At 39.2% G+C, this 16,057-nt stretch overlaps 1 protein-coding gene across 1 annotated transcript in view; it reads right to left on the minus strand.

Annotated features, from left to right (window-relative positions):
* Positions 1 to 16,057, minus strand: part of nudt1 (nudix (nucleoside diphosphate linked moiety X)-type motif 1) — a 63,171-nt gene that overhangs the window by 21,393 nt on the left and 25,721 nt on the right. The gene's annotated exons all lie outside the window — the stretch shown is intronic.

Consider the following 16,057-nt stretch of genomic DNA (forward strand, 5'->3'; position numbering starts at 1 on the left):
AGCACATGTAGAGAAACGAAACTGAAACTTAAGTATCAATCATGTATCAATCATCCTTCTATCTATCTACCGTATTTTCCGCACTATAAGGCGCTTTGGAGTATAGGGTGCACCTTCAACGACTGGCCTATTTGAAAACTGTTTTCATATAAAGGGCGCACCGCATTATAAGGCGCATAGAGTAGAAGCTATAGTAGTGGCTGGGGTTGCGTTATGCATCCACTAGATGGAGCTGGGCTGAAGGGAATGTCCACAAAACAGTCAGATAGGTCAGTCAAACTCAGCTTACAGCCACATGGAGCAGCACATTTTCCTATCCAACAATTTTCTGTGCCGTTTTACAAAAAAAGTGCGCTGTAAAGACGAAGCCGTTTCTGGCGTCCACAAAAGCCGTTTTCAGAGATCAGTTCACATGCCAGACCTTTGGGGGGCGCTGTATCGCTCTAATAATAATGATGTTAGCACTTAGCAGAATTCCTCTTTACAGGTTCTTACCGCTAAACGCTGTTACTTTGGCCACGCCCCCTGACTACGGTACCCAAGATTAATCAATATTGATCCATATATAAGGCGCATCGGATTTTAAGGCGCACTGTCGGCTTTTGAGGATATTGAAGGCTTTTAGGTGCGCCTTATAGTGTGAAAAATACGGTATCTAAAAAAAATCAATATACTATATATCAGTTTTTTTTTTCTTTTTTTCAAATTCAATTCTTCATTTCTGGATTGGATGAAAGTTATCACTTTTCTTCTGCAGAGGGCGAAATGTTTCTCTCTGACTCACGTAATGTGCAATGCATAGGAAAACATAGCCCCTGATAAAGTCTGAAGACATCATCATCATTTATCTTTTTCACACAGTCTGGTGTTAAAAAAGCAGACTTAAAATCACAAAAATTGTAAATATCGAAGTATCGCAATTTAAATTGTATTGGCACTCCAAAAATTGTTATAGAATTGTGTCCCGAGAATAGCACATAATTTCTCCAGCTTCTTGTGTTCTTTCTTCTTGACCTTGCTATCGCTCAGTATTGCTACATCTATAGCTGCGTTTCCACCAAGCAGACCAGATCGGTTCATCTTGGTACGGCGCGCATTTTGTGGCGTTGGTCAAAAGAATCGTCACTTACCCCGACAGTGGCTGCATTTCTGAAACAAAGCTTGATTGTTCTTTGTATCAAAGAGCTACATGCCAATCACAGAGAGGATGAAATGCTGCATGTCTCCATCGTTGCTCTTTGTTTACTGTGTCATGTTTTTCTTTTTCATTGGACACACCATGTCACGCTGCTACGGCGTCACGCTATTGTTTAACAGCTGCAGCTTTCGGCATCAAGCTTACACGCCGCCTACCACGAGAGGGCACAGTTTGCTATGGAAACACAAACGGGATCAGGCTTAACTGTACCAAACCATCCCAAACTGTACTGAACCGAACCAGACTGCTTGGTGGAAACGCGGCTTATTACGAGCTCTGTCCTCTTATCGACCATCAGTTTTGGCCCTTTTCCACTAGCACGCCTTGGCCCTACTCTACTTGGCCTTACTCGATTAGCAGCATGTTTCCACTGGCCTGGTTCCTCCTAAAACAAGCTAGTTCTGGTACCTACTCGGCTCTGGTTCCAAGCAAGCTGTGTCGACACTAAAAGATGACATTACCGACTGCTACTGATTGGTCAGACAATGTCGTCATTGATGAGTCATGAGTGTGACGCCCAAAACAAGACGGGACATAAGAGGACGAAAGCCAACCGCCATTTTTAAACAACAACTGCAAGAATGGTGTCCGTCAAGCTCTCTTTCATTTGGTTTTTGATAAAAAGCCACAGACCGAGCAACAAGTTTACTACTGCCTCCAAGTCCTCCATTCAATCAATCAATCAATCAAGTTTATTTATATAGCACATTTAAAACCAACCAAGGTTGATCAAATTGCTGCACAGTCTTATGGTACGGCCACACCGAGCACATTTGCGTCAAAATTACATACAAAGCCAATGCAAAGACGCGTTTGGACGCTGATGCGTTTGTGCGGCGTGTTAGGGGCGTTGGCACGTTAGGAGCATTTGCGCGTTTGGGTGTCAGACCCCTGGTGGTCAAAGAAAACTAACACAAAAGGAGTAGAGTCGGGCCGTGGCGTGCGAGTGGAAAAGGACCATCTGTCCGGCTGATTGGCTATCACCATCTCGCCTGGATAGTGACGCTGACCTTGGCGCGGTACACCAGAGTTTGAATCAGCAACTGGCAACTGGTGGGAAATCCAGGTGGGCCTCTGGTGGAGTAGGAAAGAAGGAAGTTTAGGAAGTTTTTAGGTTTTTTTTGTTCCAAACTTTTGATCACTCTCTCAGTTTTTGTCTCACTCTCATTTCTTCTTTTTGCGTTTTCAAGCTCCTCTTAAAGCCTGAAGATCCAAAAATTTAAATTAGAGCAATTTTTTGACTGATCTCCAGGTTTTTGATCAGGTGTGTGTAACTTGCAGGTTTGGGAGATTTTAAAGCTGCAGGTTTTTGCATAATCAAAAGGCACACACTCTGTAAAGCCCTGAACGCTCTGATCCATCAGCCTGAGAGTCGGTTGTGAAATGATTTTGCTCAACGTTCCCTTCACTGGAGAGCCAATCTCAAAACCACAGCTCCACAGTCTGGGCTGTGTAAAAAGTGGTCAAGCTGGGGTTAAAACCACGATAGCTCATGTTAAAACACAGCCTGTCCAGCTCCATGCTGCTCTCCAGGCTGAATCCATCCATCACATTAACTGTAAGTGGCAATCACTGTCGGTGCAGCAGCGAACCGTCCTCACGGGGCTTCAGACTCTGAGAGGAGTGGTCCACCATCACACAGAGCGACTGAGTCTGTGTGTGAAGGTCAGGAGAAAAACGGATCTGTCCTTTAATGAAGAGAGCTCGGCAAAGTTAGCGTCTGCGTTTCCTCCTCAGCGCCAGGAGCGGGGATTAGAAAATAACTCTGAGCCTTGAAATTCATTTAGCTCTGAATTCAGAGAATGAAGCCGTTAGAAACGGCACTTTTTGTTTCACATGATTGAAAATGAAATGTTTTAAAGCTGACGAGTGAAAAACCTGGCACACGCCTGACGCAGCGCTTTCCACAATTTATAACACACATCAAACATTTACAACTTAATGTGGAATCAGCACGGAAATGCAATGAGGGATTTTATTACCCGTGCTTATAATACACGTCAGGATCATGTGACTGTTTAACCTCAGATCAATGGGAAATACATCACTTCAGGTTGGGCCTGAAACAAGCCCCTGAGAGGAGCTCCAAACGCAGAGAGTTAATCAAGAGAGCACGTCGTGGGTTGGCCATCAATATTATTGACGTTCCATAAATTAGAGGCCTGTATTTCATATTTGGACAGGCTTTCTAGTTAGGACGCTCTTTCTGAGACGAACGCTGCTGCAGCTGAGCTACACCTGGATCTGAGGCTGAGATTTAGCTGATCGCTCAGCTTCTGTTCCTCTTCTACGGCTGGTTTCTCAACGAAGGGTCGAGCTCTCTGCCATCACCTGGAGGTTTGCAACCTTTAATTCATAGGAGCCATTCTTCCACAGCTCACCTGGATTAAAGTCATTCCTGAGCCACAAAATCTACTTTATCTTCACAATGAAGGCAATTAGGTGCACATAATTCTTTACATAGTTAAATTTAGTGAAAATTGACCTTAAAAAGAATTATTTTGAATTTATAAATTTGAAAATGTGACTTTTTTATTAAAAAAAAATTAAGTTATTAATTTTTTTTTAAGTTAAAACATTTGCAAAAAAAGAAATATTGAAAATATTTTTTTAAATTTGTTTTTACATTTTTTTATTGCAAAAATATAAAAAATGAATGTACAAAGTATGCAAACATTTCGAACAACTTTAAAATAAAAATAATGAAATTGAAAAATTTGCAAAAAAAACTTGTAAAAATGTTAAAAAATATTTTCTTGACAAAAAGTAAACACTTTTTTAATAATACCAAAATTATAAAAAATTGAATGAACAAAGTATGAAAGATTTCTAACAATTTTAAATTGAAATTTAATAAAACTTGATTTAAAATCTATTTTAATTTTTAAGTTTTGAAAGAAAACTTTAATTTGCTTAATATATTGGGCCACAAAATCTGTATCTTCACAGTTAAGACTTTAAAGAGTATAACATTCTATACATAGTAAAAATGTAGTAAAAAATTATCTTTAAATTTATTTATCTTTTTTAAAAGTTATGAAATTCTACATGCAATGTCCCTTTTTTAAAATAAACCTGCAAAAATTAAAAAAAAAAGGTAAAATAAAAAAAAATTAAATAGAAATTTTAAACATTTAAAAATATATATTTTTTAAAAAATTACAAAACTACAAAAATTGAAAGAAGTTTGAAATTTGAAAAAAATTGCAAATATTAAAAAGAAATAAAAATTAATAAATTTGCAAATATTTCTAAATCTTTTTGAATTTCGAAAATTTGCAAAAAAAAAAAAGAAAAGGTTTTGGTTCTGATATTCTTAAAGAATGATTGAATGATGATAACATATATTGATAATATTGCTTAATTCATCCTTTATTTGGTGTTTGCTCATGTCTTACCACATATGAAGCATGAATACTAAACCACTGCACAGAAGTCAAAAAGTTACCTGAGGCTCCAGACCAGCAGTTTGCAGACCCTTGCTTATGTGTTTTTATGTTTCTTTGCAAAATTTCTGTGCTTTTTTTCTTTTTTTTACATTTCCAACATAAAAAGCGATGCCTGTGACTGAAAGGTTTATTCATAAATCTCTCTGTAGCTGTAAAGTTGTTTTTGTCTCCCCTTTTCATTGAGCAGACGTCATTCTGTGTCTTTTTTCAGGACGACCTCGGCTCTTCTTTTCATCGACTCTGATCAATCCTTCGCTGCCCACATCAAGTTTTAAACCGTCTCCTCCAACCCGGCTCCATCTCTCTCTTGTAGAAACTCTCCAAACAGCTGTTTGTGTGTTTTCCTGGAAAGACCTGAGCGTTGGCTCTCTGCGTGTTGGTGACACATAGCTGCCTGGGCCACCGATAGCAAACACAACAACACGATTTGCTTGATTAATCTGAAGCCTTTTTACTCAGGAGTGAAGGTTTTTATAGCTTGCAGCCATGGTGATAACACAATTGCTCCTCGGCGGCGCGTTGAAAACGGCTCTTTTCAGTCGATGATGCCACATTTGCTACATTTACTTGAGGAGAACACGGTCGATAGCAGCAGAGAAATACTGATGAGAAACAAAAGTAAAACACGATGTTGTGTAAAAAGTGCAAATGTCTTGTATAACTGACCTCACTGAAACACACACACACACACACACACACACACACAGGGCTCAGCAGAATAAACAGCAACAGGTGGTTTTAAACTGACGGCTTGAAATGTCAGCTCAGGTTTGGTTAAAGGTTGTGATCCAGTCAGATGTGGCGCTGCCGAGTTTAAATCCCTCCCTCAGGTTGGTAACAACACAAAACACTAAAATATGTCTACCCCCCAAGAAAAGGCACAACCTGTGAAGAAATTTACAGAGACAGGGACAGAGTTAGATAAAAGAAGAAGAGGACGACTGAGAACATCCAAAGAAATTATCCATCGTGTGGGACGAGCCTCTCAGCGCTCTCCAACAAAATGAGTTTTCCTGTTAAACTAGTTAAAAAATCCAATATCTTCTCATTTTTCAACAATCCCCACATATTTCTCTCTTCATTTGCTTTTTTAATATATGAATATGTATGTGTTTTTGTTTTAACTGAGAGACTTTATGGACACCCTATATTACAAAAAAGTAAGATCATTAAAAAGACGAGAGACAAACTTTGAGCTCTTAAGCCTCAAAATCCAATCTGGTGATTCTTTGCAAACTTTTCCCTCAGTCGACCTCAGAAAAAAACAAAACATCCCTCAGCTCGGTGCCCTGCAGACTCTGCATCAGAGGCAGAAACAGATATTTTTAGACATAATTCACCTTTAGTCCTAATGATAGACTTCAGACTTAAAAACCAAACATGAATAAAATGGGAACCAAGCCTGTTCTGACCTGAGCAGGTCTTCATGGGCTTTTTACAAGTCTGCACATTTTTGTTTATATATATTTAGATAAATGTCTGATTTCACATGAGAGCAGCAACAGACCTGAATTCAAAACGTCCCTTTTCCATTAAAATAAATTAGAAAACAACGACAACAACACCAAAAAACACAAAAAACAAAAAAAAGGCTAAACATAAAAAAGCAACAAACATAAAAAAAAATCCAACAACAACAAACAAAAAACAACAGCAAAAAAAACTTAAAAAAAAACAAAAAAACAAAACACAACCAAGAAAAAACAACACAAGAACAAAACAAAAAATAAAACCAACAAAAAACAACAAACAAAAAACAACCAACAAGCCAAACACAAACAACAGCAACAAAAAAACAAAACAACCACACCAAAACAAAAACAACAAAGCACAAAACAACAAGAAAAAACAACAAAACAAAACAAAACAACAAAACACCAATATGACCCAACAAAAAACAAAAACAAAACAACAAAAAACCCAAAACAAAAAAAAACAAACAACAAAACAACAAAAAAACAACAGAAAACACCCATATGACTTAAACAATAAAAACAAAACAATAACAAAACAACAAAGACACAACAAACATCTAAAAAAACAAACAAAAAACATCAACAAAACAAAAACAAGAAACAAAAGAAACGACCAAATGAAAACAATAAAATAACAAAAAACAATAAATCATTAAACAAAACAACAAAAAACACTAATATGACTTAAACAACTTAACAAAAACAAAACAATAAAAAACAAACAAAAAAACAAATAAACATCCAAAAACCACAAAAACAAAACAGAAAAACAACAATGACCAAATGAAAACAACAAAATAACAAAAAACAACAAAACAATAACAAAATAACAAACAAACCAAAACAACTCAATATATATATATATATATATATATATATATATATATATATATATATATATATATATATGTACAATTCAAACAAAATTAAACAAAACAAAACAAAACAAAACAAAACAAAAAAAGAACTGTAAAACAAACAACAACAAACCCCAATCTCCTCAGGGTCAGGAATTTTAAATCACTCAGAACCAGAGAGCAAGCAGACCAACAGACGGAGAGATACAGTGAGCGTTCAGAACCCAGAAAGGTACCAAAGGAAACCGGATCATGTAACAGCTGAATCAGATGGTTTTCATCAAACGATCGTCGATGCAGCCGACACGCTGCTGTCGAAGAGCTGAGAAACACGGTGTCACCGAGCGTAATGTCTGAAGACAGAACCCTCCAAAGACGTCTTTAAAGCTCAGAGTCAGAGAAGGTCTCATCACCCAGCTGCCCCAGCGGCAGCTTCTCAGAGACTGACGGCGAGCGTGAGAGCGTGTTACTGACAAACAGATCGAAGAGCTGTCATCCTGCTGAAAGCTTAGAAACCAGAGGATACACACACACACACACACACACACACACACACACACACACACACACACACACACACACAGCTGTTTAACGGAGAGGACGGTCTCATGATTTATTAACAGCAGGTCGTTTTCTCCCTGAGGTACGAGGTAAACACACTCAGTCTGATGAAGACGCTGGATGAACGTTTGGTCTTCATCTAATCCAGGATTACAACTTTAATCAACTCATAATCAGCCATCTTCCTTATGACGCCCCCTGCTGAGCCTCCTCACAGACCCAGCAGCTCACTGCATCAGAACAATCAGGTCGACTGCGGCGCTCCACTTGAAAATAGCTGCATCTGCTCGGCGGGGGGTCAGGGGGTCATTCATGAATGTATAAATAAGACGTAGGATCGCTGATGGCTGATTCTTCCTCTGCGGGGGGCCGGCACGTTTCCACGTCACTCAGCTGGATCCGGCCGAAGCAGCAGAGCTCGCTCAGTGATTAGTCTTCACTCATGTTGCTGGAGCGCTGCTGTCCGTCTTGTTTTGTGCTCTGTTGTTTATCTCCACGTGTTAGCGTCGCTGCACAGAGCGCTCTCTCAAGGTAGGATATAAAAAATGAAATGAAATGTCACTATAAATCAGTGTAATCGTGGGCGCTGATGGAGGAAGAGGACGGAGGTATAACTGATGATGTGGAGCCAGAAATGACTCCAGCGGGGCTGATCCTGAGTCTGTTCACCAGCCGGGCCTCTCTGTGTGATCCCAGCCTGCGCCTGTCTCTAAACACCCTGTCAGAAATGATTTATGGGGACGCTTTGATAGATGTTGTCTTGAGATGCAGCGGCAGAAAATCAGGTGGCATTACCCATGACAAAATTGAAATTAGCTCATTCGCTGTCATCATGCTGGATGTGCAATCACAGTGACAATGGATGAGTAACCTATCATCAGGAGGCCGCTCTTAAACCCGCAGACGAAAACAAATCTACTTTGGTTGAGCAATTTTGTGTTTCACCTTAATTGCATTTTGAGAACTTGAGCGAAGGCTGAAGCTGCTCTCAGAGATCGCTCCTGTTTTATTGAAGACATCCATTACTGTTGTAACTGAGAATCTGTTTCTTTCTTTAAATATGAGAGCAGGGAGTAGCTTTCTGGGTTTTATTCGTGATTGATGCTTGAAATATCTGCTCCTTTTCAGCTCCAACAATACCTGAAATTGTTTCTGAAACATCCTGAGCACAGGAGAAAAAAGCAGGTGGTTTAGTACACGTCCATGTCTTCTACGATGTCAGCACAGACTGGTTCATACAAAGGTTTTTACGTTTACATCCCTCACTCAGTCGTATGTTTCCACTCACTGCGTCCTCAGAAGGCTGATTGTGTCTGTGGCTCCTTTGAAAGGTGGCGCTGGGACACGATCAGCAGGATGTGACAACCTGGAGGTCTGTGTTCTTACATGTTGGAGGATATTTTATTAATATTCAACCTGCAGCAGGTTTTAAAGTGACAGTCACAGCTCAAACCACAGCTAAAGGCACAAACGGCTAATCCAGGTCGGCAGTCGGGCGCCGGGCCAACAAATCTGTGGCAGTGATGATAAAAAAGTGGAGTTTGTTTCATGACAAGTTTGAAACTTCTAGAGTTTACAGATATTTAAGATGGACTCAGTTTTCTGAGCTTTTCTCTCTTTTTTAAAAAAAAAAATCATTTAACAAAGAAATCTGCAACCTTTACTTTTATAGGAACCATTCTACCTCAGCTCAGCTGAATTGAAGTCATTCAAGAGCCAGAAAATCTACTTTATCTTATACAAAAGTAATTATTAAAACAAGGAATTAAGATAATTATGTAAAGGAACAGTTTTTTTATTCATAAAAATGAAAATGTGATGTCTTGGTTTTTTATTTCTAATTAATTTGCAATTGAAAAAAAAAATAAAATTCATAAAACAATCTAAACACCCCCCCAATTTAAAAAAAAATGCATAAAATACTAAATACTAGAGTCAATAAAGTAAAAAAATGCAAAACAATATTAAAATATTAAAAGGATTTTTTTAAATTTGCAAAAGAACTTAAAAAGATGAATTGTATAAAGTATGCAAAAGTTTTATTATTTTTAACTTCACAAAATGTATTTAATTTAAATTAAACTTAAGTTTAAAATTTTTGAAAATAAAAATAAAAATAAAAAATTCTAAAATACTTAAATATTAAAAATTTAACAAAATTGCAAAACATACAAAATACTGAAGTTAAATTTTTTTTAAAAAAAGTATTAAAAGGAAATTAAATTAAATTACAATTAATGTTTGTGCTTTTGAAAACAAAATTTGGCAACAAAAAATGTGAATAATTAAAAAAAAAAACATAGTAGCATTTAAAGAGAAAATGACATTGAAAACATTTTGGTGAAAAATGCAAAATATATAAAAATGAAATTATATAAAACATTTCAGCAAAATGTTATTGTTTCCATTTCTTGTTTTGATGCCATTCTATTTTTTTATAGTACACATTTTTCTATGCAAATGTTCTTTATCCAGTTTCAGAATCCCATTTTTTTTTGCCAATACCAAACTTTAAAGTCATTGTTTTGCCTCCGTATCAATGAACCCAAACTTCTCAGATTTAACACTTTTACATTTTATTCTTGGCAAATGTGTCCATCTTCTACCACCGTACAGGCCACAGGAAATAAGCGTGTGTCTGTGAAAAGACGTTGTGTCAGTGCTGAGTTTGTTTGTTTCCCTCAGTGACTGAATGAATGAGTGAATGAGTGATATTAAAGCTCTGAGAGCAGAAGAAATGTGATAAAGGAAGTTGAAGCGTCTAAACTCTCTGGGTTCACTGACTCAGTACCTGAGCTCAGGGTCTGCTCCACAAAACGACTTCATCTCTACTTCATCACTAACTTCATTAACCGCCATTTTCCCAGCATCCTCCCTGGGCTCGTACACATTGCTGAGCCTGTGCAATAAAGCCTGTAAACCTGTAACTCATGTGGAGCGCGATCATTATATTAAACATCCCAATAACGTAATTCTTGTCCTGCTTTATGTGATTTCTGCAGAGGCAGAGCGTGCAGGCGGCGGCCGTGCTCTTATTACACAGATAGATTTGAATAAGTGCCTCGTACAGTCATTACAGTGACGCTAACAGCCGTGTTATCTCCCAGCATAAAACACGCAGTGTCACGGCTCTTTGTGGCAAATTACCACCTTTACGCTTTACACCAAATCCAATAATGTCAAATATTTATATGTGCAATAACATCGCTCACACAATGCTGCAGCTACACAAAGCATCTGTTCGCGCGCTGCTTAGGGGCTGATATGAAAGCCGGAGTAATCTGCTCTGTGTGCCGTGCTGTTTATTTCTGGAGGAGAGAGTGCAGGAGGTGGAGGAGCAGGAGAGCAACATTTGGATGTGACAGTATGAAAGTAAGTTTATATCATGTTTGCAGAAATTCATCAATTCATCATTCAAAAAACTTGATTCTGACTCTGTTCTGTGTTATAAGTGAGCACATCCTTCCTCACAGGTGGAGAATGTCTAATACTGTGATAAAAAAGGCCTTTTCCCACAGTGTGCTTTTGGAAAAGAAGTTTGTCCCATTTCACCACACTGGAGAGCAAACTGTGTCTGAGGTAATACTTATAGAAAAAAATATCTTATTTAAAAATTTGTTTCATGAGTTTTCCTAAATTTTGTTTTCTGAAGCCTGCAAGGTTGTATACACCCCAAACGCAGCAACGCTCAAAACGCGGCAACGCCCCAAACACGTCAACGCCCCAAACTTGGCAATGCTCCAAATGCGCCAATGCCCCAAATGCGACAACGACCCAAATTCATCGCGTCAACACTCCAAACACGCTCCAAACGCGTCCATGCCCCAAAAGCGCCAACGCCCCAAACGCGTCAACGCTCCAAACACGTCAACGCTCCAAACACGTCAATGCCCCAAATGCGCCAATGCCCCAAACGCGTCAACACCCCAAACGCGACAACGACCCAAATTCATCGCGTCAACGCTCCAAACATGCTCCAAACATGCTCCAAACATGTCCATGCCCATGAAGCGCCAATGCCCCAAACGCGTCAACGCTCCAAACGCGACAACGCTCCAAACGCGTCAACGCCCCAAAAGCGCCAAGGCCCCAAATGCGCGAACGCCTCAAATGTGCCAATGCCCCAAACGCCTCAACGCTCCAAATGAGTCAACGCCCCAAACGCGCCAACGCCCCAAACGCCCCCCCCCCCCAAAACGCCCCCCCCCCCCCCCCCCCCCCCAAACACATCCACGGTGGGCGAATCGGCGTCTAATCACGTCTTCGCATTGACTTTGTATGTAATATCGACGCAAATTTCACTGACATGTTTTTCAGCCACAATCATGTTTTTTCGGACAAACAGACAAACACAGAGATACAGACAGATCGTTGGCAGCGATTTTGACTGAGGAACAGAGGGCAACAGTTCAGACTCAGAGCCTGAACCACGACCAAAGAAACAAAACTTTTGAGGCAGTTGCTCGGTCTAAAGCTTTATCAATTCAAGGTAGGGTTCCTGACTCATTTAGTCCTGTTTTAAGATATTTATCATCGTCACTCACAAGGAGTAAAAACAATAACCTGTCCCAACAGAACAACATGATGTGGCGCCTAGGGATGGGTACTGACTTTTTTAGGTATCGACCGAATTCTGTCAAAAGCACTGGGTATCGATTCGTGTAGAGTCAAAAGGTACCATGTTTAGGTACCTAAATGCATCCTTGTGACTGTGAGGGAGTGGAAGAGTAGGAGATTTTCCATGGTGAACAAGAACACAGCATTTCAAGGTTATATGTTGAAGAATAAATATGTTAAATTGAAAATAATATATATTTTATTGTTAAACAAAATAGTATTTTTACCACATAACCACACAAAAGTACAGAAAATTGGTACCGTTGAGTACCGGTACCGATTGCTGGACAGCGCTCAGGCTTCGTCCTCAGAACAAGAGTCTATCAAAGACATTTTGTAGCTTCATGTTTACCGGACAAAGATAGTGACAATAAACTCATAGCTAACTATGAGTTAGCTATAACTACCCTCCATCAAAACTCAGCATTTTTCCATCGGCACATATGTTATTGATGACAAAATTAGAGAAATTTCTTGGTTTAATGACATATGAGGGTGTGAAGCTTGTTAGACTGTAAAAAAATGTAATTTAGCCGCACTATTGTTTGAGCCGCAGGGTTCAAAGCATGTGAAAAATGTAGCGTCTCACAGTCCATAAACAAGTTTCAGTTTGCTTTAAAATGTTTATTTTGATGCCACTACTTTTGTTAAAAAATGGTTGTGTCACATTTTAGGTTTAGAGGTTTGACCATAGACTCTTACCTAAACATGATAACCGTCATCACACACACCAGCTGTTTCTCTTTCTGCACGTGGTAAATGTTTACTTCACGTCACTGACTCGGTGCTACTGACGTATATTTTCAGAATGGCTGTGGCAGAAACATGTCTTCTCATGTCTCCTCATAGATTAACCACTACTTAGACTAAATTATGTGTAGCAATGCTTTACCGCGGTAATTATTGTATTGCAAAATTCATGTCCTGGCAACATATGATACTGGTGACGGTGATGAAACCGGTATACAGCCCACCCCAAGTGTCAGACAAACCGATATGACCCCAGAAGGTGGAGCTAGAAACACTGCTGTCTATTGATTGGTGGAACGAATCATCACTTCCTGTGCGAAGGCGGTGATACAGAAACAAAGCTTGATTGTTCTTAGTAACAAAGAGCCACATGCTAATCACAAAGACGACAAATTGCTGGATGTCTACATTGTTGCTTTTCGTTTACTGAGTCGCATTTTTCCTCTTTGTTGGATTTATTAGCGGGGTACACTGTGTCTGGCTGCTACGGCATCACGCTATCATGAGATAAAAAGTCAAAAAGATGAAATAGTAGAAAGAAAGAAACCTCTGATGTTTCGACTTTACATCTTTATTTTTCTTTAACTGGGCTTCCATATTAAACAGACTCCATCTCAGCTGAAATAAAAAGAGGCTCCATGTTTTCTGAGAGTTCCACTTTTCTGACAAAGAAATCTGATGTCTCTTCTTCCTCTCCATCACACCTGCTCCCGATCGCTCTCCTCTTTTCAGACGCACTGGGCGTCTAAATGCAGCAATTAGCCAAAGTCATTTACATCCCAGAGCTCTATATCAGGCAGAGCTTTCTTATCTGATTGCTTTTGTGTTTCTGAGGAGCACTCTGAGGTGTTAGAAACGAAGGAAGTGTATTTATTCACAGTGAAAAGCTTGTATTTAAGCTTCCAGTGGATGTCATTAATGTGTTTTGTCGTCTTGGCTGTTTTCAGAAACATTTCAGGCACGCTGTTTAAGTCAGCTCCCAGGAAAATGTTTAACACCTCGCAGGGATTCAACAAACCTTAATTTGGACGTGTTGAGCTTTGATACAGCTCAGGAATCCCATCAAGACTCCTCAAACTGTAACTGGGCCCAAACCTCGTGAGATTACAGCGAATTCAAAAAAAGCCTGCCAGATATTTTCCATCCGGAGAGATGGGACAGGAAGAGCGTGGTGCTTACTCAGCTCTGTGCTAAATTAAAAGTAAGAGAAACACTTTTTAAAAAACAAGCTGAAAGGAAAATTAAGCTGTAAATGTCACGCAACAGGTGGTTCCTTTTCATCCACCTCCACCTGCGTTTGTCATCGATCCAGCGGGGAACAATGGTGTTGTATAAGCGTGACATTTTATTTAAGTAATGCAGGAGTGTGAAAGCCTTTACATGTGCTTCTACAAAGGAGGGAAAAACATTTACATGTTGCAGACGTGTCATTACAGACACTTTGCTGTGCAGCGTTACACGTGTCAGGTGTCCTCTGCTCTCACGGTTTCTGTTTCGCACACGCCGTGAAGAAAGAGGCTCTGGAAGAACAGCTCACAGGGCGTAAACTGGAGTTAGTAAAGATGGTTCAGTGAGAAACTATTCTTTCTTTTCTTTTCTGTTCTATCAAAAAACATTGAAAATCAGCATGTGTTTGAATTCAAACGTTAAGAGATGTGATTGTTGCGTCTCTGTCGTCTCACTACAAGTTTTTGCACATGGAACCATGACAGAAGAGGTCTGAACTTTCTGTTTTTTTTGTTTTTGCATTATTTGCCACTGTCTTTATATGTCTTTTGGAGGGATCATTGACTGTGTATAACGTGTACAGCGTGGCTCCATTTACCATTGTGCTGTTTTGAAGCCAAAATACCCTGTCACAGGAATTCTGGGAGAATCTGAGTGGAGCCGCTTGAGAAAAATAATAATTATTTTTTTCCTTTAAAGAGTCTAATCACTTCCTGACTCTACCTCCAGACATAATTTACAATCCCAGAAAAAAATACACAAGAACGTCAGCTGTCAATCATCGTTAAACGTGACATCAAGTCTCGTTTTTAACCTTATAATTAATGAAAACAAAACTTTTTAGAAAAAAGAGGATCTGAACACAAGGCAGCCAAATAATATCTTCAAATCACCACAACAATCAGACATGAGAAACATTTCTACCAGGTGTATTCAATTTTTAAAGTTTGAGCCCATCTGGAATGACTGGGGAGATGGATTTTTGGACCTATACTGCAGCCAGCCACCAGGGGGAGCAGTTTTTGTGGAGACCTCACTTCGAGCCGAGCCAGACAGTCCATGGAAGGGATGAAACTGAAGTGTAGTTTCCACTCAGGGATCAATAAAGCATTTTTGATTCTGATATTAAGTTGGCTCAAAAACTCAAAATCAGCACACACCTCACATTTAGCAAAAAAAAACGATATTTTACAAAAACTGACCCCCAACATCCAAATTTTGCTCTCCAGCGCCACCTAGGTACACTAAAGCTCGAAGCTTTTCAAAACAAAATTTGGCCACATTTTTGGCCCTTTTTCAAAAGTTATCTCCTCCTAGGCTGTAAATGTTATCGGCTTGAAATTCACTCAGATGACAGAGTGGACCATGCTTTATAAACGCTATATAGGAATTTTTTGTTTCTCAAACGATTTTTGAATGACGAGCCCTCAAAGTCGGTGAACCCCAAAGAAGACCTTTCAGCTTCCCCTATTAGAATGAATGGGAGGAGCATCCAGCTCCCCACAAGCTGTTGCAGTTAGGCCTCTACACAAAAATGTAAAAGTGGTACAGCTTTAAAAATGACATGGATGGATTCCTGACAAATTTTACTACAAAATATATTATTTTTAGAGAGATTTGGTCAAAATTGTGGCATCCATGAAGAGTTGTTTCTAAAACTTCAGTCAATTTCACTCCTGAGAGGGCAGCAGTTGGTGATGATGTCACAGTGATTGAGAGTTCCGCGCAGCTGGTCATGTGACTCACTGAAGGCGGGAAAATGGAATGTGTATCACACAGACATTATGAAGGGATGAAACCTTGTCAGTAGAGGTGAAACGGGCATAGACCTGACCTAATTTAAATGACATTTTGTTATTTTTCCATTTGAAAATAAAGTATTGGCTGCGGTGATATCACAGTGAATAAATTATTGCCATCGGA

Source organism: Halichoeres trimaculatus, unplaced genomic scaffold, assembly GCF_033239565.1.
Source record: "Halichoeres trimaculatus isolate MK-OKI-2021-1 unplaced genomic scaffold, fHalTri1.1 fHalTri1_scaffold_20, whole genome shotgun sequence".
NCBI classification, from domain to species: Eukaryota; Metazoa; Chordata; class Actinopteri; order Labriformes; family Labridae; genus Halichoeres; species Halichoeres trimaculatus.